The sequence below is a fragment of the Rana temporaria genome, chromosome 1, assembly GCF_905171775.1.
Source record: "Rana temporaria chromosome 1, aRanTem1.1, whole genome shotgun sequence".
In the NCBI taxonomy this organism is placed as follows: Eukaryota; Metazoa; Chordata; class Amphibia; order Anura; family Ranidae; genus Rana; species Rana temporaria.
This window is the reverse complement of record NC_053489.1, coordinates 632,631,884-632,656,477: the sequence shown is the minus strand read 5'-3', so window position 1 is coordinate 632,656,477 and position 24,594 is coordinate 632,631,884. Positions and strand designations below refer to the sequence as shown.

The following is a 24,594-nucleotide window of genomic DNA, read 5'->3' as shown; positions in this document are numbered from 1 at the left end:
CGCAGTGCGCCCCCCTGCCCCAGAGCACCCAACCCCCCCATGTTGAGGGCACGCGGCCTGGCACGGCTCAGGAGGGGGGGGGCGCTCGCTCGTCCCCACTCCCTTCCTGGCCGGCCGGGTACCGTGCTTTGGATACGGGTCTGGTATGGATTGTAGGGGGACCCCCTACGTCAATTTTTCGGCGTAGGGGGGGTCTCCTTACAACCCATACCAGACCTAAGGGCCTGGTATGCTCCTGGGGGGGAACTCATGCCGGTTTTGTTTTTTACAAATTGACGTGGAGTTCTCCCTCGGGAAAGCATACCAAATGCCGTCGCTGCAATGGGCCTTTACAAGGTGTGACTAACTTTACACTTTGTAAAACGAGCCCTAATTTTACACTTGCAAAATAACACTTACGGCGCAAAAAAGAAGCTAGAAAGCTTTGTGGATCGCCTTAAGTGCTAATTTGCATACTAGCAACGGCATTTTGACTCGAAATGCCCCCAGCGGCGGATGCGGTACTGCATCCTAAAATTAGGCAGTGTAAATCAATTACACATGCCGGATCTTCTGTGTAACTTTGGAAAAAGCCTTTTGAGGATCGTTTCCAAAGTTACACACAGACTGAACAGCACTTAAGTCGGAGTATCTCTTTTGAGGATCTGGCCCATTGTTGCCATTCTGAAACTTACCTCCAACCATTTACTGTCAAAAGTTAAAACAACAAGTTTAAAAGATTTAATAGATGGAAAGTTGAAAAAATTACTGAAGGTCCGCTTTAAAGTATAAGCTCACCTTTTTAAAATAAATAAAACAAAATAATAAATAAATGCACTTATTTTTGCAAAACAAATTGGGCCAGATCCACATAGAAATGGACAGGTGCAGTGACGTACAACACTATGATGAGCCGAGAAAAATTAAGTTCAATGCTTCTGAGCATGGGTCAACTTGATTCTGAGCATGCGTGGTTTTTAGTCCGTCGGAATTACCTCCAGACGAACGTAAATTCCAATAAAAAAAAATTTAATTGGAAAAATTTAGACATGTTCTCTATCTAATTCCATCGGAAAAGTCCGATGGGGCATACACATTGAGTGGCTTCCTCCCTCAGGACGGACAGCTCAGGATCACTCTACAAGCGTAGACCCAGTCTGACTACCGAGCCTACTTAGTAGATCACAACCCCGAGCCAACGTGGTCCCGGAGACAGGAACACTAGAACACGCACCCCCGGCCATCAGGGCCACACACGGCGGGTGGTGGGACGACAGACCCAGGATTGGCAACGAACCCCAGACTAGTGACGTCTGTCCCTTAAATACATACAGTCTGAGCCAACCAACTCTCAGACCACCCTCTAAATTTAAAGCAGCGCCAGCTAAAAAGTAGCAGGCCACTACATACTCCCCCCACTAAAACAGACACTGTCCCCAGTGTCAAAACCATGGCGTCTCAAGCCTGAGTGCCACACCTGAACCCTTTAAACAATGCAAGAACAGTAGAGAAGAAAAGAGAGAGAATAATAAAATATAACAAGTGTTATCACATCACAGTGTGCTGTACAAAAATTTTCATTATTATTTCTATCTATCTAGTCTGCCTCATTCTCCGACAGTCTTGATAGAAGATCAACTGGACCTGAAAAATAAAATAGAAAAAAAAACACACACTATATCAAGTTATATACATTCCCTAAAGAAGAGTGAAGCTACACCTTCTGCCATAAGATGGAGCCTCTCTCATCCCTCAGGAGCATTCAAAATGCTAGGCAATATATGAAAAGTTACAGAACACTTCCCTCTAGCGGCAGAGTATATGATCTGATTGGTGCACCACTTTCTGCCAACGAAGATACTTTCTTGACCACAAAGTCCTCATGGGCATTAATATAAACTAACTAGGTTCTTTCCCCCCAAAGTCAAACACATCTCCGCAACAGCAAGGTAGAAAGTATAGTTCCTTTTGGACTTCTATAAAGGGCAAAAAAAAACCTGCGAGCAAGTTCTGCTGGTTCTCCTTACAAATAGAACCTGGGATCAGGCAAGGTAAGGGTTTTTCCCTGGTTATCAATGTTGGTGATCGAGTAGACCCGGTCATCTTTTCCAGGCCTTTGAATGACCACCCGATCAGAATAAATGCTGTAGCTCCAAGACTCTCGACAACCTTCAAACCGGTGGGTCAGAATAAATGAAAATTTGAAATCCCTGGATGGCTTTGGCACTTTGAGATAGTCCCAAATGGCTTCTTGATACCATTTCTCTTGGTTATCCTCAATCTCCTTCGTGGTGGCCTCGGGCACATAGGGGAACTCCCACCCATAATTAAGTTCTACCCCTTTTCATTAAGATTCTTTGCAAACGGGCAAGTTTGGGCAAAGTGCGGGAGTGTCCCAGTCCTGGCATCACACAGGCCTCAGGAAACCTCTTCAAGGTAGGTGTCACGGTTGGAGGCACATCCTTCCCTCCAGTGATGACACCGGTATCATACACAACCTCCCAACTCACATTTGGGATCTCCGCCCGCGGCGTTGTATCCCCAGAGTCCATCGGTGAGCATTTCCCTGAGTTGCGGGTAGTTGCAGCACGGAATCCCTTACCCCATGTAAGTTCAGGCAACTTTGGCTCAAACCAATGGTCATCCCCCACATTAGAGGATGAATCTAGTTCTGAGTCTGCATACTCCTCTGCGGGCAAACAGGTGCACACGACTTTAGTTACATTGTCCCCAGCCTGCTTACCAGTTCCTATCGCGGGTTCGACGAGGGCAACATCCTCCTCGGAGTCCGGTCCCGGTAGGCCTCGACCACGGTCAAGGGAGGCTTTTACATAGCCCACTTTCCTTGCAGCAGGCCGAGCAGGTACCACCACCATGCACGTGGTTTCTGTAGTGGCATTCACACTCGGTTCTCAGTCCAGGTAAAAGGCAGGCTGAGTTCAGGGAATAGTCCAATATCCTGTCAAAGGTCATACACAGGGAAATCCAAACTAGCAGAGCAGGGCAGACAGACAGACAGGGGGCTTGATCAGGAATTACACAGATTTCACTCTCTATCACAAGCACAAGACTGAAGGCTTGACTCGTTTATAACAGGTTTGGTTTCCACTCAGAGACTGTGACCACATCAATCACCTTGCAGGTGGACAAAGACAGGGCGAATGGAATGAGTAGCAGGAGCGCTAGAAGGTCCTGACAAGCAGACAGAATATGGAGCAGTTGTGTATAGCTTACAGCAATGTTACTCAACTCCAGTCCTCAAGTACCCCCAACAGGTGATGTTTTCAGGATTTCCCTCAGCCTGTGGTAATTACTTAGGCAGTGAAACTGATCAAATCACCTGTGCAAAATAATGGAAAGCCTGAAAACTTGACCTGTTGGGAATACTTGAGGACTGGAGTTGAGAAACATTGGCTTACAGCTTCAACTTATTTAGTTAAGCTTTGAAATCTAAATTTAGAAGTTGATTTGATTTGGTTGTTTTGCACAGTGGCTTCCGATTCTGGCTGCTCCAATATTAGTAAGTTTCCCTCATTGGGCTTAAAGTTGATTATCTTTCTCACCTATGAAAGTTGGGCTATATAGACATTTTGTGGAGGAAACAGACTGCCCAGTGAAATCATGTAAACCCTATGGAGACATCCCCTTTGTAGACAGTTTCTTTAGTGTAATTCCAGCAAGCCCAGGAAGCATTCCATCACCGCAAACTAGGAGTGCTAACCACCTAAACATCATGGGCAGGGTTCAATCAACTAATACTACTGGGCAGTAAGCCAATTGTAGGGGATTTAAATGGAAGCACAAGTACAGAGATCAGGAAGGTGTTAGTGAGGGTAATTTTTTTAAATGGCAGTAAAGTCCTATTGTTAATGTTTTACCTACAGGTAAGCCTAAAATAAAGCTTAACTGTGGGTACTGTAAATATCTCCTAAACCGTTTAGGAAACAATAACTTGTATTGCAGCCAGGGACATTACCAGCGCATGTGCTCTGAAGGAACAGCATACCTGTGCAGTTCCTTCAGTGCTCTGTGCCGCAAACCGTGACTGCCACGCGCGTCCTTTCCCATGACTCGGCCATTCAAAGGACCCGCAAACCCGGAAGGAAGACCAGGTGAAGATGGAAGCCCTGTGAGCGGTCGTTTTAAGGTAAGTTTCACATAATGTGCAAGTATGCAATGCATACTAATACATTATAACATTGCCTTGCAAGGGAAATATATATATATTTTTTTTATCTTTTAGTTTACTACCGCTTTACACACTAAAAAACAATACCTACTTATGCTTAAAATTAAGAGAGCCTAGCAAAACTTCTTCCTCCAAGGCTCCAGGGAGAAGGCAGGGCATAGCAGTGATCCAGGTCTGTACACTGGCAAGACAAAGGGAAAAAGGAAAAATATTGTGCTAATCTGAATAAAATTAAAACTAAAACTGCTACACTACAATGTGACAAATATTGAACAGTGGTGTGAAGAAAAAATGTAGCACTGCGGTAACATAGAGACAATAATTTCTCTAAGTGAATAATAAATTAATGATCGCTGTACTGCAACAGTGATAAAGTGACAAAAACAAATGTGGGGTGAATGGATAAACTAGTGCTATAAACAAACACAACCAAAAATAACAGTGTAAAGTCCATCAAAAAAACTTGCGAATAAATGGATGGTAAAATGACCACGTAGATCCTCAAAGGCAAACAATCATTTTCTTAAATTCAATGAAGATATGAATGCGCTTACCAGAAGGCAAGGATTTGCCTGTCAGCGACAGCAGATCAATAAGGCATGGACACTCTCAGGGCACAATCTGCTCGGCTTCCTCAAACTGGATCAACGAGTGGGATCAACGAGTGGGCCATGGATGCACGGTGTCCTGGAATGGTGTCCCGAATATCCCAAGATGTCTAGCCCCGAATGAATGAGGGGGGATGATGATGCAGCCCCTTAGGGGATGGGACATTGTAGAAATGGAAGGCTCCAAACAGCATGTGGGGGACAAAAGGAAAACACAGCCCCAATGGTGCAGGTCAAAAAATATAAAGGTTTTATTGTAATAAAACCACATGTATACATTAAAAGTGATCACAAATGATAAAAGGGGCAATATGAGAAATGGTGAAAACCAAGTGCTACGTGTTTCGTCCTAGAGGGACTTCAACTGGGGAATTGAATTTAAGAAAATTATTGTTTGCCTTTGAGGATCTACATGGTCATTTTACCATCCATTTATTCACAAGTTTTTTTTTATGGACTTTACACTTATTTTTGGTTGTGTTTGTTTATAGCACTAGTTTATTCATTCACCCCACATTTGTTTTTGTTTTTATCACATTATCACTGTTGCAGTACAGCTATCATTAATTTATTATTCACTTAGAGAAATTACTTTACACTGGCAAGCTGTCACTAAGCCGGTACTGGTGTGCTGGAGTCAGAACTTAGTCACAAAGAGGCTAATGGGAGATAGCAAGAAAGCACACGTGGGCAGAATGGGCTTGTTAGGCAACGCATTTCAGACTGCCTATCGGCTTTAATAAAGTATTATTTTCATATTCTGTCACATATATATTTTAACTTTTAAAATTTCGACTGTAGGCATTTTTTCACCATTTGCAATATAGTATATTTACTTTTTATTAGCCAGGAGAATTAAAGTGGTTGTAAACCCACTATTTTGACTTTTACCTACAGGTAAGCCTATAACAAGGCTTACCTGTAGGTAAGGAGAATATCTCCTAAACCTGCACGGTTTAGGAGATATTCCCCTCGCAATGCGGGCGGCGCATGCGCAGGGGGGAATCCACGGCGAAAGGCCTGGCATCCGCCGGACCCTGACGATTTTAAATCTCCCGCGCGCACGCGCGGGAGTGACGTCATCACCGCTCCAGCCAATCACAGCGCTGGAGAGGCGATACCCGGAAGACACGCCGGAGCAAGATGACATCCTGCTCGGCGTGGACCAGGTAAGTGGTGGTCACCTCGTTCCGAGGTAAGTATTTCATAATCGGCTAGTATGCGGTGCATACTAGCCGACTATGCCTTTTGCCTTGCAGGTTTTGAAAAAAAAAAAAAAAGTTTATGCGGTTTACAACATCAGTAGAATTTTCTTTAAAAAAAAAAAAAAACTTTTGAGCAATCATGTGATTTTCTAATGGTTACTGAGGTCAAATCAACTTTCCTTTTCAACCGCTATGTTAAAAAAATTTAAAGGTGCAAAATTTAAAATTTTCGAAAATTAACACATTTCTAACTAAATGTGTTTTTTGTTTTAGGGAAAATCATAAATTTTGTGATGCAAACTGTTTGCAGGTCTGGATGAATATTTAAGGGATTTTAAACAAAATTAGTTGATTAGTAGTGGTAAGAAAGAATAATCAGATGACATATTTTAAATTTTTTTTATACAAATGTTTGATCTATAGTCTTTGGTGAGCTTTCGACCAGGGCTCAAGTCCTGCGGGAACGCGTGGGAACGGAGTTCCTGCACTTTTTTCACAGCAGGAACGCAGTTCCCTTTGCAGGACTAGAGCAGCCGAGCCGCCCCAGCCAATCCTTCACTAAGCGGCGATGCCCAGCTCGAGTCACTGTCAGCGGCAGGCGAACCTTAGTAATCCTTTGTTACTGGCCGCTTCCTGTATATGGATTCATCGGGTAATGTGCGGGTATTCCGTCACTTCCTCAATGCCGCAATGTCTCCTGGGAGCTTTTGTCATTGTTCCCAGGAGAATTTGCGGAGATCTGCCGCCAGTTATCGCGGGATTTAGAAAGAACTTGCTTAAAAAAAAAACATGCGTTTTAGTAATTATGCATATGAGGGTATAATTTTTATTTATTTTTTTGGTGGGGGGAGTGGATCTTGGGTGGGAGTTCCCACACTTTTTTCCCCAGGACTTGACCCCTGCTTTCGACTAATACTGTTAAGAGATTAGAAGACTCTAAAGAGTTACATATCAGCTTTAATTGTTTTATGCATCTTGATCTTTGGCCATCTTGCTTTTGAGATTTGCCATATCCTTGCTTTTTTAGATGAGCTGGAGGTTGTACTGTAGTGAAACAAAATTTAACAATGCTCTGATTGGGCAAATCACATTGTAGTGCGTTTCGCACTATAAATTAGTGCTTGATCATAGCTGATTTATAGTGTGAAACGCATCAGCTCTGTTACTCCCGTGTAGCGTGCTGTGACTTGTAGTGCATTTTTCCTTTTTTAAATAAAGACAACCATCAAGGTTTTTTGGAGTGCGGCTGTCCATATTTTCTTTTTCCTTTTTTCCATTTGTTGCCTTGTGCATTGCCAGTACCCTTGATCTCCTGAGACCATACTGATCATCCTAACACAATCCACCTGGAGCTGTAACTTTCTTTCTTACATTGTAGTAATAGACCCAATCATTTTGCCTCTCTACTACTGAAAAGGCACAGGTGAAATTGTCATTCAGAGAAAAAAAGACATATATTGCTTGTTTGTAAAATCTTACCTGCCCCTAGTCTGCAGTACTGGGCACAACATGTTGCGTTATTATATCCAGATTACTCTCGGAAATGTGTGGCAATATTATACTTAAAATAAATCTTAATCTTTTAGTACAAAGGAAAAATGAAAATCTGTTTAACGTGTGATTATTTAATAGAACATTTTGACCCCATTTGATTAAAGGAAATTCCAGATTATATATTTTTTATTTAACTTTTATTGATCTAAGGAAATCTTTCAAAGAGCAACAGAACAGTTAATCTCTTGAAAGCTTTATTAATGTTTTCACACATTGACGGAGCACTTAAATTAAATTCAATTTAAAAAAGTTTAAATAAGTCATCATCAAGTTAAGAAAAACCAGTCAAGGAAAAAGTTTTACTAAAATCTGTGTTTATCCTTTCATGTGTACAGTATGTAAGCAATAAAAAAGAACTACGAGTAAATGAAGTAAAATATTTAAGTCACATATTTAGGAAAATAATTGATATATTTATTGCCCAACGCCAGTCATTTTATTTTATAGCAAAGGGAAGATTAAACATTTCTGTCTAGTTTTCCATTTTTATCTGTGGCCTCACTGGGGAAATTTATTTTCATTTCCAGGAAATAGAACCAAGAAAAAATGCTCCCATGGGCGATGTTCCCTCTATAAGGCTAAGTGAGTAGATGTATGAAAAGCTGCAGGTATCAATGTCCTGCAACCAATTCCTCCCACAGAATGATGTGAAGTGGCAGCATTAGTTAGGTCTGATGCTGCCACTTCACGTCTTTCTGTGGGAGGAATTGGTTGCAGGATAATGATACATGCAGCTTTTGATACATCTACTTTGCCTCATTAAAGGAGAACACCGCCACTCTTTAATGGAGGCTCTTCTGACTCAAACATAGATCTTTGAGTATAGTGGATTTTCCATAATCTCCATTTGTAACAAAGCCTAATGCCTTGTACACACGACTGGTTTTCACGATGAGATAACTGCCATTTTGTATGCTCCCTAGCTGTTTTCTCGACGAAAAAACTGCCCGCAAAAAATTGAAACAGCTCTCTTTTTTCTCGTTGTGCTTCCCGTCAGTCTTTTTCTTGTCGCGAAAAAAGGTTGAGTGTATGCTTTTCCGAGGGGGGGAAAAAAAGGTGCATGCTCAGAATCAAGTATGTAGCCCAAAAGCAACCCAAAGCGCGGCGCCATTTGAAAGGAACTTCCCCTTTATAGTCCCGTCGTACGTGTTGTACGCCACCGCGCTATGGTAGGAATTTTTTTTACATGAACGCGTGTATGCAAGTCAGGCTGGAGAGGAATCATGTTGTGAAAAACTACAGCTTTTTGAACGTCAGGAAAAATGATGGTGTGTACGTGGCATAAGGCAACTCCTACCCCTCCTGTCAGCATCTTTCTGACCACAGTTCATCAACACACCATTCTATGGGAAAGGACCTTGAGTGGGTGCTGTCGCACCCACCCATACCTAGCAAGTGTGACCTCTTGTAGGTCGTTCTGTGGTTCCCACACCCCACTTCCTGTTGGAGGGGCGAACCTCTGAAATTACCCAGTTTTGGTGTTTTTATCCTACTCTGGTCACACACCTTAATTTGCAAGATGTCCTCAGCCCCCTGAGGAAGATTGCAACTTTTATAATTGAAACACGTTGGGGTCCTTGCTGAGCGATAACATTAAAGCGGTGGTTCACCCTCAATAGCAACATTCTACCATTAAATCAAGCATAGTAGCGCGAGCTACAGCATGCCTTTATTTATTTTTTTGGCCCCGTACTCACTGTTTAATCCCGGAGATAAATTTCAGGCTCCCCGCGGGGAATGGGCGTTCCTAGTCAGAGGGGACAATGATTGACGGCCAGCTATTGTGCGTAACGCCTCCCGAGTAGGACTCGGCTCTTCACGCTTTACGGCGCCTGCGCACAGACATCGGAGCTGACTGCGCAGGCGCCGTGAAGAGCCACGTCCTATTTCGGCTATTTCCGTGAGGCGTGACGCGCCATAGCAGGCCGCCAATCATGTTCCCCTCTGACTAGGAACGCCTATTAGACTGAAACTTATCTCCGGGATTACACAGTGAGTACGGCGCAAAAAAAAAAAAAAAAGGCATACTGTAACTCACGCTACTATGCTAGATGGAATGTTCGATTTTTTTTTTTTTTTTTTAGGGTGAACCCCCGCTTTAAGTGTGATATCTCTATATATTTTTATTTGTCAGTATATAAGGACATCTTTGTTGGTCCTGTATGGAGGTCATGCAAACCAGAGCATATGTTTTTAAAGTGTTATTGATATTTGATGTCATTTTGTACCAATAACAAATTCTTTTTATATCCATTTATGATTTAGTTTTCCTAAAAGCCCTTGGGTGTATTTTTTTCTTGAATCTATTTCCAAAAGTTTGGGGCGAGTAGCAATCTCTTTTCGTCCAAGTGGGTGGGTTCCTCTTTTTCCTATATTCATTTCCTGTTCTTGTGAATAAACGGGGTTAGCAGTCAGCAGTCGTCGCTGGGACAGTAATGCACAGATAGCAGTAAAAATATTATCAGACGTTTCTCACTCTTATGAAATTGTGTTTTTGTTTTGTCTGTGTATCCTAATGGGAGAAGAAATCTCCACAATAGTGACACAGACAGCAATAAAAACATAACCTTTTCTGCTCTATCCATTTTTTTTTTCTTGTGGAGTTGACATTTAACCTGTGTGTAATGATCCTGAATTATTTTTTAAATTAAATGGAATATGTTTTTTAATAGTTACAAAAAATACTTTAATCATTCTAATCAAGTAAATAGTAAAAAAAAAAACAATACACATTTATATTTCAGGCTGCAGGTAGGGCAAAGAGAACAGTATCTGAAGATTCTTCTTTACAACTGCAAAGCTAAAAAATAGACCTGAACAGGTCTAAGGACTGATACCTCCTTCCTTTCCTAATAAAAGTCTAATGCCGCGTACAGACGGTCGTTTTTTGTGATGAAAAAAAAACGACGTTTTAAATCATGAAATAAAACGAAGTTTTTGAAACATCATTTTCAAAAACGACGTTGCCTACACACCATCGTTTTTTCACAATGCTCTAGCAAAGCGAGGTTACGTTTCACCACTTTTTTCCATTGAAGCTCGCTTCATAACTAGCTTCTGGGCATGCGCGGGTTCAAAAACGTCGTTTTAAACGTCGTTTTTTGCTACACACGGTCAATTTCTGTGAAACCAAAAACGACGTTTTCAAAAACGACACAAAAAATTCAAGCATGTTCGAATTTTTTTGTTGTTGTTTTTTTGAAGACATAAAACTACGTTTTGCCCACACACGATCATTTTAAATGACGTTTTTTAAAACGTTGTTTTTTTTTCATCACAAAAAACGACCGTCTGTACGCGGCATAATAAAGAGCATACAGGCATGCTTTGCAGTGTCCTGGTAGGTAAACCCTTTAAAACATGTTTTACTTTTTATCTAGATATTTCAAACATGTTGGATTCAGAATGAAGCCAATCTTTTTAAACTGAAGGGGGGATATCGGTAGCTAGATTAGCTTCACCAATTTTTTTTTTATTTTAGTGCCTACACTGCCTAAATTAAAAATAGCTTTGTTATGTAAATTTGATCATTTTAAAGGGAATGCACAAACTTACATTTTTAAAAATAAATAAATGCAGGGCTTTTGTCAGCGGGAACGTGGGGGAATGCAGTTCTGGGACCCTCCCGCACTGAATGTATTATAATAATAATAATTATAAATAATAATAATAATAAACTTTATTTTATACAGTGTCTTTAAATGTAACTTTACAAAGAAAAAAAATTACAATTACGTAAAAGCTTGTTTAAAAAAGTTTTTAGATTTTATTTGAATGAGTTTAGAGAAGATGACTCTCTGGTGTTCTTTGGAAGTGAATTTGAGAGTTTTGCGGAATTGCAGTATGTAATGGCATAGTACGTAATGGTAAGGGGTGCTGGGTTTTGCTAGTGGGTCTATTGATGATGGCTGTTGGGGACCTATCGTTGCAAGGGGGTCTATTGTTGCTGGGGAGGTCTCTTGTTGCTGTGAGGGATCTACTGTTCAGGAAGGGGTATTTTGTTGCTGGCTGCTGGGTGGTTGAGACAGGTTAGTGGCTCTATTGGCTCCCGCGGCTGTCAATCAAAGTCAGTCAGCCAATCAGGGAAGAGAGGGATGGGGCCAGGTTGGGGCTCCTGGTCTAAATGGATACATGGAGCTCTTACTCAGCTTGGGTGACCCCTGTAGCAAGCTGCTGGCTAAGGGGCACTCAAATGAGGGAGGGGCTAGAAACAGCAAAGAGAGACCCAAGAAGAGGGGGATCCAGGCTTCTCTGTGCAAAACCAACTACACAGAGGAGGTAAGTATAGTAACATCACTTTAGGGACAAAGGGCCATGCAAGGGGGTGAGACTTTACTGCCCTCCCTTGCAAGGTACCTTCCCAGTGATTAAAAGCATGTGGCTTGGTATGGTCCAGAAGGATGGGCTGTAAACACTGCCCCGGCCATCCAGGCTACATGCCTGGATTAAAAAAAAGGGGGAAGGAAACTGCGCTGTCGTTATTGAATGGTAATGGCTGCCTGCACAACAGATATACTGTAATAAAAATAAAATGGAAGTGATAAAGTGCGGTGCTCAAAGTGATATTTTGTACAATGAAAATAAATGTAGGTTGAAATAAGGAATTAATGTATGACTTTGGTATTGAATCAAGGAATAAATAAACCCAATATGTGTTATTTAAAAAGCACAAAAAATAGTGGAAAAAGGTTAAAATAAAGATGACCAATATTATAACCTTAATATGTGAAATTAAACTCTATCAATGGCAGTAAACCAACTGTGCTGGTGAACAAGTGAATATAAAGTCCAAATAACTCCAAAGTGATAAAGGTGACTGTATAGTTAGTTGTCTGCAGGTAATCCACCACCATGAAGATCAAAGGCTTACCAGACAGGTTGGACCCAACAAGACTTACGCCTAGTGAGTCAAATGAGCTTATTGGTGTAACACACCTAGGGAGAGGTACAGCAAGTACGGCATCCAATATGAACCAGGCAGAGGTATTTCACAACATTGACATCAATGAATGTCCACCATGAGTTAGGTAATGGTACTTCATATACAGATCCTCCCAATGTATCATATGTTAAAAGGAGAAAAATTGGGCCACATAGTGTGATTCCGTTTAAAATAAGAACATTTATTTGTAAATAATAAAATGCTCACACACATTTGAGAAGACATATAAAAAAACATGTAGATCGAAATAACGCAGTGGCATCAGTAGAGCCCTCCCGACGCATTTCATCCTAATAAGGCATCCTCTGTGGTGGGCCTTATTAGGACGAAACGCGTTGGAGGGGGCTCTGCTGATGCCACTGCGTTATTTCGATCTACATGTTTTTATATGTCTTCTCAAATGTGAGTGACCATTTTATTATTTTCAAATAAATGTTCTTATTGTAAACGGAATCAAACTATGTGCTAATCATGTTTAGTGATGTAGATCTCCATCAGACATGATGATCTACCATCCTACCATCTTTCCACATCACCCAATGATGTTTCCATTCCACCATGGTATTTGACTGCTGTTGCAAGGACAGATCCCCAGCCAGCTGCTGTGTGTTCCTGGCCAGGGATCCTGGATGACACCATTGCCCAAATATGATTATGACTATATCTAGTCAATGACATCACCCAGGATCCTTAGCCAGGGACAAAGATAAGCCAGCTGGGGATCTGTCATTTAGCAGCAGTATTGCTATCATGGGTAAATAACAAATCCCTGGCCTCTGTTTGTAAAACAAACCACTTTGGTTTACTCATTCCCAATTTACTGGGTATTTTGGTGAACTGGAATTTTGATGTCAGATTTTTGTGAGCTGACACATACTGTATGTTATACTTTTTATAATGTCAGAAAGAGTAAGCATACTGAAGATGTTCAAATATTTTAGTTATGTTTACAAATTCTAAATAAAATAAAATAAAATGAATAAAAATCCCTATTTCTTAGCTCTTAAAGTTGTCCTTACTACCAGTATAATTACAAGTCATTTGTACTGATAAAAATGATCTCCAAGTACAGGACTATTTCTCGTTGTTTTCATTAGAAATGAGAGCCTCTTGTCTCCAAGAGTACGTGATCTTTGTAGTAAAACACAAATTATCAAGTGCTGCAGACTTAAAAACTGGTTCATTTGCATGATTAAATGAATGCCGTTTCCTCTGGCAAATTTGAATGTATCAGCCTATTAAGTATATGGATGTGAAATGTATCCACCATTAAAGCTAAACTCCAGGCAAATAAAATTCCCTTGCAGTGGGGCCTTTTCTAGGCCTGAAAACCAAGTAACTGAAGACTGGTAAAAAAAAAAAGTTTAAAAAAAGTAAATATGATATCGTTTCCTGTCTATTTAGTAATGCTGGCAGCATAAGGAATAAAACATTTTTTTTTTCTATTGAAAAGCCTGTGGCGTGCAAAACACAACCCAAAAACTCCTCCCGGTGCAGGAAAAAATGTGCACACACATAAAGAGTGAAACACAAAAAACTGCAACGGGTGCCATCGTCAATGGTCCTCCGAAAAGGACCCAGCTCTGATCCCCCGGGGCGTTAGGCTCCTGACAGGGAAAAGAGTAACTGTGGTCCATACAGCCAAAGCCATATGGACCCATCTTGGTCCGAGCAGCGAAAGCCACAAGGACCGAACATCCTCGGAGGGACTGCCGAATCAGAACCCTCCTCGGTGAGGCTCCCCCAAAGGGAAACCCCATGAGAGCCGGTGAACTAAGCCAAAAGGCCATGTCCACCAACTCCCAAGACGTTCAGAGGCAGGCCCGAGGACCAGCACCCTACTCGCCACACTAAAAGTGCCAAGCACCAAACAAAAAAAAGTGACAAAACAAGACAAACACAGGGTAAAATAAAAAAAGAAAGTGGGGAAGAAGGAAGATGGGAGAGTGAGGTAAAGTGACCAACGTGCAATACGTTGGCCAGCCCTCCGGCCAGGAAACAAAAATTCCACTGGTCCTGGCCAAAAGGCCCGACCCTAGCGGCAGGTGTCAAAAGGGTGTATGTGGAGATTAGTGACCAAAAAGGTGCCACACGTTGAGTGTCCCTCACACACTTAGTGCAATGTATGGCACCCCTGGACTGCCACTCCAGGGGCACTATCTCCACAGGCTTTTCAACGGTCCCTAGCCCCCGGTCCGAACCGGCAGCACCCTTCCCAGCCAGGAAGGTAGGAGAAGAGGTCGGGGAGAGCCCACCTAAGCAGGCTACTACCCACAACCCCTATCTCTCCCACCTAATCACATTTTGGAAATACTACCCGCTCCTCCCGGTAAAAAGAGGAGCAAGGGTTCTCATCAGAACAACTGACTGGGGCAGATACCACCAAATCCAGGCCAAAGGCCAGGGACCCGGCCTCCTGGCTTCGACCTCATGCCTCTCTGTCCTGATCAGAAGGCTTTCACCTCCACGCCAACAGGCTTAGCGTCCGCCGACTGCCATCCCTTTCCCTCTGCCCAGGTACTGGGGACAGTCAGCTTAGCACCACCTATTGGCAACTGATAAGAACAGATACTACACTTGATCTTAGCCAAAAGGCAGAGAATCGATAAGGAATAAAAATAGTTAATGTTGATTCAGAGAGTCATGAATTAAGCTCTGGAAACTGTGCCCACCAAAAGGGAGGGTGCTGAATCTGAACCTCATTAAAGTTAATGAGAGCCAAATGTTAAAAAAAAATAAAACATTAATGCCTATGTAGCAAACCCCTGAGGGAGCTGCTTTTTTTTGTTCAGTCCGTTACTCTGCCTTTCAACCCCAATGAACTGCCCAGCCCCTCTGGCACACCTAGCAATGGGATTAATGGAATAACTCAGCATGAATACACAACACAGTTCTTCTTGTAGTTTACTTGAAGAAAAGTAAAATTCAGGTTAACGTTAGTCAGCCAGAACCTGTGTAAGTACCCAGGACTTGGTTGAAACAGTTTAAAGAAAACAGTCAGGAACACTATGCAAACAATGAAAGCAATAGGTAACAATATGTACAGATTAAATAGACTCCCCAATAACTTTTGGTGTGTGGGGGATGCTGTGGCTAAAGGAGAACCCCAGTTCGGCCTACGATACCTCTAGTACACACCCAGCGAAATGATATCAATACCCGTGGTGTGTCCCCTTTAAGAGCAACCGTGGCAATGTCCTGGAGGCAAAGCTTTGCATTTTATTATCTTCACCGGCAATGTAGGAGCTCTGTGGACAATATTTGGATGTGGTATTCTATGAAAAGCATTAAAGGTTCCTGGGCAAAGCCCCCTCACCAAATCCTGTACACAGTCAGCGGTCCTCCCCTGAGCGATCGATCGATCTTAGATGCAGGTGTGTCGCAGTGGCATTTAGTCCTTGAGCTGTTGCAGGGTGTCCTTCTTTAACATGGACAGTCTGTTCCTCTGGGCTGGAGCTGCATGAACAATCTGTTTCTCTGGGCTGAAGCTGCATGAACAATCTGTTCCTCTGGGCTGGAGTTGCAGACTGTGTGCCCCTTGGTAGGCCGCGATTCCACACACACATATAGCTGGATTCACGTAGGGCGGCGTATGTTTCAGCCGGCGTAGCGTATCGTATTTACGCTACGCTGCCGTAAGTTAGAGAGGCAAGTGCTGTATTCACAAAGCACTTGCATCCTAAGTTACGGCGGCGTAGCGTAAATGTGCCGGCCTAAGCGCGCCTAATTCAAATGAGGAACAGGGGGGCGTGTTTTATGTTAATGAATCGTGACCCGACGTGATTGACGTTTTTAACGAACGGCGCATGCGCCGTCCGTGGACATATCCCAGTGTGCATTGCTCCAAAGTACGCCGCAAGGACTTATTGGTTTCGACGTGAACGTAAATTACGTCCAGCCCCATTCACGGACGACTTACGCAAACGACGTAAAATTTTCAAAATTCGACGCGGGAACGACGTCCATACTTAACATTGGCTAGGCTAGCTTTATGTTGGACTAACTTTACGCCTGAAAACGCCTTACGTAAACAGCGTATATTTACTGCGACGGGCAAGCGTACGTTCGTGAATAGGCGTATCTCGCTGATTTACGCATTCTAGGCGTAAATCAACGTTCACACCCCTAGTGGCCAGGGGAACTAAACAGCTAAGATACAACGGCGCAGGCAGTCGTACCTTAGCTACATTTAAGTGTATCTCAATTTGAGAATACACTTAAATGTACGACGGCGCAGATTCAGAGTTACGACGACTGATACGTCGGCTTAACTCTTTCTGAATCTAGCTAATAGAGTGCAGATGCTCTCCTGATGAGGTGCAGGCAAAAAAAAAAGGCTCTGGCCTAGTTCCTCTGGCTTTTTATGTCCTCCCCCACAGTCTTTTGCTGCTGTCTCATGATTGGCTCAGGCTCTTCCAATAGGGAGTTTACAGACAACCTCCAATAGGGCGTTTCCAAACAAGCAGTTCTGAGTGTCTGTGTGTGAAGAGAGAAAGGAGGATGAAAAAGCCCACGCTGCTGCAGCAAACAGCTGTCCTCTAATAGATTAGATCAATCTGGAGAAGTACCTGCTACATCTACTTTTTAGACTAAAGGCAAGGCCTTGTCAAACAGATGTCATGGAGGCCTGGGCACTGCCCTAGGGAACATGCACAAAACCAAAAAAAATAAAGGGCCAAATCCACAAAAGGGATACGACGGCGTAATTGCTGTTACGCCGTCGTATCCCTGTTCCTAACTATGGAACTGATCCACAGAATCAGTTTTCCATAGTTAGGCAGAAGATCCGGCATGTGTAAGGGACTTACACTGCCGGATCTTAGGATGCAGTACCGCATCCGCCACTGGGGGCATTTTGTGTCGAAATGCCGCCTCGGGTATGCAAATTAGCACTTACGGAGATCCACGAAGCTTTTCAGCTTCGTTTTTTCTCCGTAAGTTTTAGCTTGCATGCGCAAAATTAGGGCTGCTTTTACAAGGTGTAAAGTTAGTACACCATGTAAAAGCAGACCTTTCTGTCCAGCGACGCGATTTTTTTTAAATTTTGAATTTTTTTTTTCCCGCCGTATCTTTTTTTTTCCCGACACAACTTTATTGACCCGTCGCAATCCACAAAGCTCGGCGTAACGTAATTTCGCTCTATGCACGTCGGGAAAATGACGTCACGAGCATGCGCAGTATGGCCAGCGCGGGAGCGCGCCTAATTTAAATGGGAATCGCCCCCATTTGAATAGGAACGCCTTGCGCCGGCGGAATTTAAGTTACACAGCCCAAAATTTCTAGGTAAATCCTTTGTGGATCGGGCACTTAGGTAGAAATTTTAAGGCAGTGTAACTTAAATGGAAAAAAATAAGTTACGCCGGATCCTTGTGGATTTGGCCCAAAGATTCTGTTTGGCTGGGAGCAAATATTTAAAAAATGCTTAAAATGAAAAAAAATCAGAATTCCATAAATAACACACCTGGGGAAACCCTTAACCTGCTTGTGAAGTGGTACATCTGTACTGTACAATGTATTTAACCCACTGCAGCAAAACTGACATTTACAAAGAGAACAAAAAACAATTTCAGTGGCCAGAAAATGTCAGCTGCCGGACAATTTGTTCTGTTTGTAAACAAAGCAGTATATGTATGAATGTTAATGGGGAAACCTATGCAAGTAAAAACAAGTGTAAGAGCCGGTTCACACAGGGGCGACCTGGGATCCGACTCGAAGTTGCCCCAAGTCATGCGGTTGAGAAAATGAATGGAGGTGAATGGAACCGTCTTAATACACACTACTGAAGTCGCTCCGACTTCAGAAAAGGTTCCTGTACTACTTCAATCAAACTTTTAGGCAACTTGTACCCATTGATTTCAATGGAAGTTGCCTCAGAAGTCTGATCCCTGTCTTAACTGAAGCAACTTTACAGGAAGAGAACATACATTTCTCAGGCAAACCCATCCCTCCCACAGAGCTGATTGTTGTTTGATTGGCCACTGGAAAGCCTCCTGTCCTGGAGGCGACTTGAAGTTGCCTTGTACTGTCCTGGAGGCAACTTGAAGTTGCCTTGTAAGTTGCCTGATGATTCATACTCAAGTCGTGTCCAAGTTGCCTCCCAAAGTCGTGCTGGATGTCGTAACCGTAACCTGTGTGAACCGGCTCTAGGCCCCACAAAATTAATACCAGATCCTTATATGAGAATGCAGCCTGGTGGCAGACCAGAAATAGTGAGGAGAAAGCAAGCATGGGTCAGTGCTCCACAAACCATATCAGGCCACATGCCTGGCAAAGCATCCCTAAAGCTTCCATTTATCCATGTGGCTATATTTGGTTAGATGAGCACCTGCCAAGGCAAAGTCTTATTCCAGATCTCCCAAGACTAGAATTCAGAGGCAGCAGTATCTTAGATCTCAAACTGCAGGTGTACAGCTATAAGGATATCGAACTGGAGTGCCTAGGCACCCTCACATACCAGGAAATGCAATGCTATTTTTTCAGAAGAAATTTCCAGGCAAAAAAAAATACTTTTTTTTTTTAAACTCTTTTTTTGACAAGATATTACAAAAATACATTTTGTAAAAACAACCAATGTGCTCAACATGAGCATATTAAAATACAAAATTTGGTACACAATTACATATTAAAGGGGTTGTAAAGGAAACATTTTTTTTTCATAATAAGCATCCTTTGCCTACAGACATTCCTCTTTTCACTTCCTCATTGTTCGTTTTTGCTCAGAAGTTGCTCTATTTCTTCTCTGTTCTGTTCACCTGCTCGTCTAATTGTTACTCACCACTGTGAAGGGAGGCTTTACTGCGGTGGTCAGTGACGTGCTCGCCCCCTCCTGGGAACTACATCTGTGCGGCAGGACGCTCTCTACGTGTTAGAGACTTCAAGGAGGTTTGAATTACTGGGCGTGCCGCAATGCATACTGGGAAATGTAGTTCTTACATGAACGAGCGCCGCAAACCAGGAAGTGAATGAGAGAACAGAAACTAGAACGCCGGAGGTGATATAGATGAAGGAATTTAATAGGTATTTACTCGTTTTTTAACAGAATCATTACACTATTCTGTCTGTCTACCTTGCAGACATTAATTTTAGGCAAAAAAAAAAAAATGTTTCCTTTACAACTCCTTTAAGTCCAATATTGCATATATAAATGTTAGTTGACCAGTTCTGTGAAATAACAGTGACAAATTACCCTCCAATCAAGTGAAATTAAATTGGAAACATAATAATGCTATGCATAGTACACAAGTACGTTCACACATTTACACGTATACTAAATACATACTACAAACATACTACAAACACCTTATATATTAGTAGTAGTGAGAGTGGAAGAACACCAGGTGTCCCACACCTTGTCATATTTAGTAGGGCAACCCCTATGCTCAAAAATACATTTTTCATATAGTAGTATCTGGTTCACCATCTGAATTCATTGACAGATAGATGGAGGAGCGGATTGATTCCGCTTAAGTGCAATAGCCTTTCGGGCCAGAAACAGTGTTTCCCTCTTTCATTATTCTAGTATATTTTGCCCATTTTTCATCTAACATACACAGGAGGCATATTTGTGGATTGCACTTCACAGGAACAGAGAGAATTTTAGTCAGTACATCCATCACCTGTCTTCAATATTTATTTATAACAGGGCACAACCACATTACATGACTAAAATCTGCACGTTGATAGGTGCATCCAGTGCGCGCTGACGTTGGTGTGCGATGCATAGCATGTAGTCCCACGGGGGTTATATATGACTGATGCAACATATATAGTTGAATAAGTTTGTTATTGACAGCCGGTGAGACAGTTAAATAGGAAGTGCATGCTTCCTCCCAATCTTCATCCGACAAATCAGTTATAAGCAGTTGAAATTTAGTACGAACTATCAAGGGATTTGTATTCATCGAGGTGGCTAAGAGGTGAGAGTAAAAAGTAGAAATCAAGCATTTAGGACCTTGCGACCATAGGACACCTATCCTATGACAATCAGAAATCCTAGTGCTAGTGACCCAAAATTGGGTTTGCAAAACATGGCGAACCTGGAGATACCTATAAAAGGCAATACGAGGGAGTGCATATGTTCTCTGTAGGTCGGTGAAGGAGGCTAATTCATTTCCAGCATATATGTCATTTAAGGTGACAAGACCCCTGTTTTCCCAGAAGGAGTGGTCTGTAATCTTCAGTACATGAACACAAGGGTAGATTAGTGTCTAGGGGCCAGATTCAGGTAGAATTGCGGCGGCGTAACGTAGGATTCACAGAGCACTTGCAATGAAAACCTACGCCGGCGGCCTCCGGCGTAAGCCCGCGTAATTTAAATGGGCGTGTGCCATTTAAATTAGGCGCGCTCCCGCGCCGGACCTACTGCGCATGCTCCGTTTCGAAATTCCCACCGTGCTTTGCACGCAGTGACGTAATTTTGTTCGAACGGCGACGCGCGTAGCGTAATTGCGTATTCCCGGACGGCTTACGCAAACGACGATAATTTTAAAATTTCGACGCGGGAACGACGGCCATACTTTATACAGCAATACGTTTGCTGTGTAAAGTTAAGGCACCAAAAACAACGACTAACGATGCGATGGGAAACTAGACGAGCGGCGAAGTAGCAAACGCGAAAATCCGTCGTGGATCGCCGTAACTCCTAATTTGCATACCCGACGCTGGTTTACGCCGCGGCGGCCGCGGTACTGCATCCTAAGATCCGACAGTGTAAAACAATTACAGCTGTCGGATCTTAGGGATATCTATGCGTAACTGATTCTATGAATCAGTCGCATAGATACTCTGAGAGATACGACGGAGTATCTGAGATACTCCGTCGTATCTCCGCTGTGAATCTGGCCCTAGATTCCTGTAATCAAACCCATCCAAGTGTTTAGCCTAAAGAAACATTTTACACGTTGTCGCTTAGGTACAATAAACATTTTTTTTATATTTCCTATAACATAATTTTTATGGAAAAAGTTCAGTCCAAAACTCAATGTTAGATGTGAGAATTTAGACTGATTTGTTGTAATACGCTAACCATATCTGTCTTGGAATTAGATTGTAAGCTCCACGAGCAGGGCCCTCCTATTCCTTATGTATTGAACTGTATTGCAATTATACTGTCCCCCTTTTTATTGTAAAGTGCTGCATAAACTGTTGGTGCTATATAAATCGGGTACAATAATAATAATAATAATACGGGGTCAGGAATCTCCACTGGACATTTCTGTTGCACCTCTTTATGTTTTGGTTCTCAGCTGCCCTGCTGCATTTGCTGTAGTGTAAGATGAATTCAACATCAAACAAAGATAGTGAGCCCCATCTTTTTTAATACGGTGGGTGGGTGAGCCTAGGTACTGTTAAAGTGGAGTTCCACCCAAAAATGGAACTCCCCCCCTCCAGTGTCACATTTGGCACCTTTCAGGGGGGAGGAGGGAGCAGATACCTGTGTAATACAGGTATTTGCCCCCACTTCTGGGCTCCCTCTGTGACCTTACGCCACTTCCTGCACCTACACTGTGCTCCCCGCTGTATTCTGGGAGACACACAGGTCCCAGAAGACAGAAGGGACCAGTAAGGACGTGCAGCGTGACTTGCGAACGTGCAGTAGGGAACCAGGAAGTGAAGCCGCAAGGCTTCACTTCCTGATTCCCTCACAAGAATGGCGGCAGCAGCAGCCGAGAGCCGAGCGACTGATTGGCTGTGAGTGCCCTGTACAGGTAAGTGTCCATACAGTGCTACAGTGCTGGAATCCCTGTAGTCAAGGGTAGAGGCCCTTTCCCACCCGAATATCACTTCAGGGCTTCCGAAATTCCTGGGTCCCAAATATCTCTCTATTAACCCAGAGAGAACTGCGTGTCAGCCCTCTCCTGATTATGGCTATTCCCAGGAATTTCTCATTGATCCTAGGTGACTCCCTGAATACTTCCACACTTCCCTTAAAGGAACCATAACCCAAATATCAGTGCTATAGAGCACCCGTCCAGGACCCAACCTTGGCATCCTGTACATATCCCCCCTGCCTCAACGCGAAGGCATTGAAGGCACCATTCAACACCATACAATGACTCGGGAGAGGGCATCGGCATTCTGATGTTGTTTCCCGGGTCTATACTCTACCACAAAAGTTAACTCCTGGAAATAAAGTAATCATCTTGTCACCCTGGCATTGGTGTGCTTGTTCTGTCTCATCCAGGTCAATGGGGCATGGGCAGACACCAGGCGAAACCTCCTACCTAGGAGAAAATATTGTAGAGAGTCCAGAGCCCACTTGATGGCAAGACACTCCCGCTCTACCCCGGCGTAGTTTTTTCCGTTGTCGTCAGCTTCCTACTCAGAAAAACTTTGGAGTGCTCTTCCCCATTGACCTCCTGAGACAGGACCACTCCTAACCCTTTACTTGAAGAATCTGTTTGCACCACAAAATCCTTAGCAAAATCTGGAGCTATGTTAGATTTTAAATGTATTGATATTATGTTCTAAAGGTCTCTGAATCATTTATTTAAACATGGTAGCATTTGAAGGTTTGTTAAAGACAAACGAAGGTCAATGTAGGTTAGGCCATATCTATTCTTAAAGTCCTATGTCAAGGATAGGGGAGGAGATGTTACTTAAATATACATAGCGAGCGTTAGAGCTCATCGCAACCTTCTTTGGAAACGAGCCAATTGTGCTTAGTTAGCTGTTAAACCTGTATAAATGTACACGTGGTAAGCATAGCAAGTGAGGAAAAACCTCAGGGTCATCTGACCCACGGGAATCTCGAGGGTCATCCCGGCCCTACGGAAGCCTCAGGGTGGGGATGGGACCCTCACCCAGGAGAAAGATCATAAGGGGCTCATTCCAGCAGAGAAGATGTAACATCTATTTCCTCCTTCTGTAACTTTGTGATGCCTACCTGCCATGATGTCTGTAACAATGTAACAATGTAAGCATAAACTGTCTAGCTGTCATAATCGTTGGAAGAATAAAACATCGTATAATGAAGGAATTTATGTCTGAATATTTTGGAAGCAACGCCTGGAGAGGAAGAGGTTTTTGACACATTGCATGATACGTGTTAGAGGCATATGTCCATTATGTCCTCTCTGCTCTATCTCTGTCACCTCTTCCCCCTGCCCCCCCGGCATTTAACAAGCTACAATTCTGAAAAGCCTCTTTGGCATCTGCATTCCACTTTATCGACACTGACTTACTGCCTTTGGTCAAGTCAGTCAATGGTGCAGCAATGGTGGCAAAGTTGGGGACAAACCTCCGGTAGTTGCAAACTATGCCCAAAAATTCTCTGACCTGCTTTTTGGTTAGGTCACTTCTCCAGACACCCTTTGGCATCTGATCTCAGTGAAGAATCAGTGGAGGGCCAGGTTGGTTATTTCTTGCCAAATATTATTGTTTTGTTGCAATTGAAATAAGCCTGTTGCAAGATGTCCTCTTAGCCTCTCTTTGTGATTAAACATGCATATACAGAAGATCCAAGAGTGCATGTTAGAATATCTTTCTTAAGAAAGATCTTTCAGCAGCCAACCTTTACATGTGAATCCAACTGTCGCCTGATCCCACAGCTAGTATTAGTATTTTATTTATTCTGCGTATATCTGGGAAACAATTGCTTGCCTTGTCCTGGCATTACACCACAATGATTTAAAATCCTGTAAAATAGAAATGCTGAAATAAATCTTTGACCTATTTCAAGGTCTCCTTAAAATTAGGGCAATCTGTGTTTTAGATCTTGTTATATTATCCATGCATTCAGCAAATAGGGAGTGTGTAGCTTTGAATAAATGCACCACTGGGTTTATTTTGGTCTGGCAAGCCTATGATAATTTTTCTAATTGCTATATGTAGACTCTCAGCTTGACAAAACTGCACTCCCACATAAGTCGTGTGTGCAAGCTAAAGTGTCCATTGTTAAAATTGAGATGTATTAGACATTGCTATTTTCTAACTGTGGGAAGTCAAATAATCAGTTCCCCACACATATTAAGAGAACATTATTTTACGTGTTAAGTGATATTAATGTCAAACAAACACAATATGGTTCCTTCCCACAGATCTCCAGGGTTCTCATTTTCCTCAGGTCTAATTAGGTTGTATAAGGATATTACATATCCTCATTATTATTTATGAATA

General features: G+C 42.6%; 1 protein-coding gene and 1 pseudogene across 2 annotated transcripts in view; one reads left to right on the top strand and one right to left on the bottom strand.

Annotated features, from left to right (window-relative positions):
* Positions 1–24,594, top strand: part of STK32B (serine/threonine kinase 32B) — a 363,206-nt gene that overhangs the window by 194,047 nt on the left and 144,565 nt on the right. The window lies entirely within an intron of this gene.
* On the bottom strand, positions 14,956–15,084 carry LOC120925175 (annotated as a pseudogene).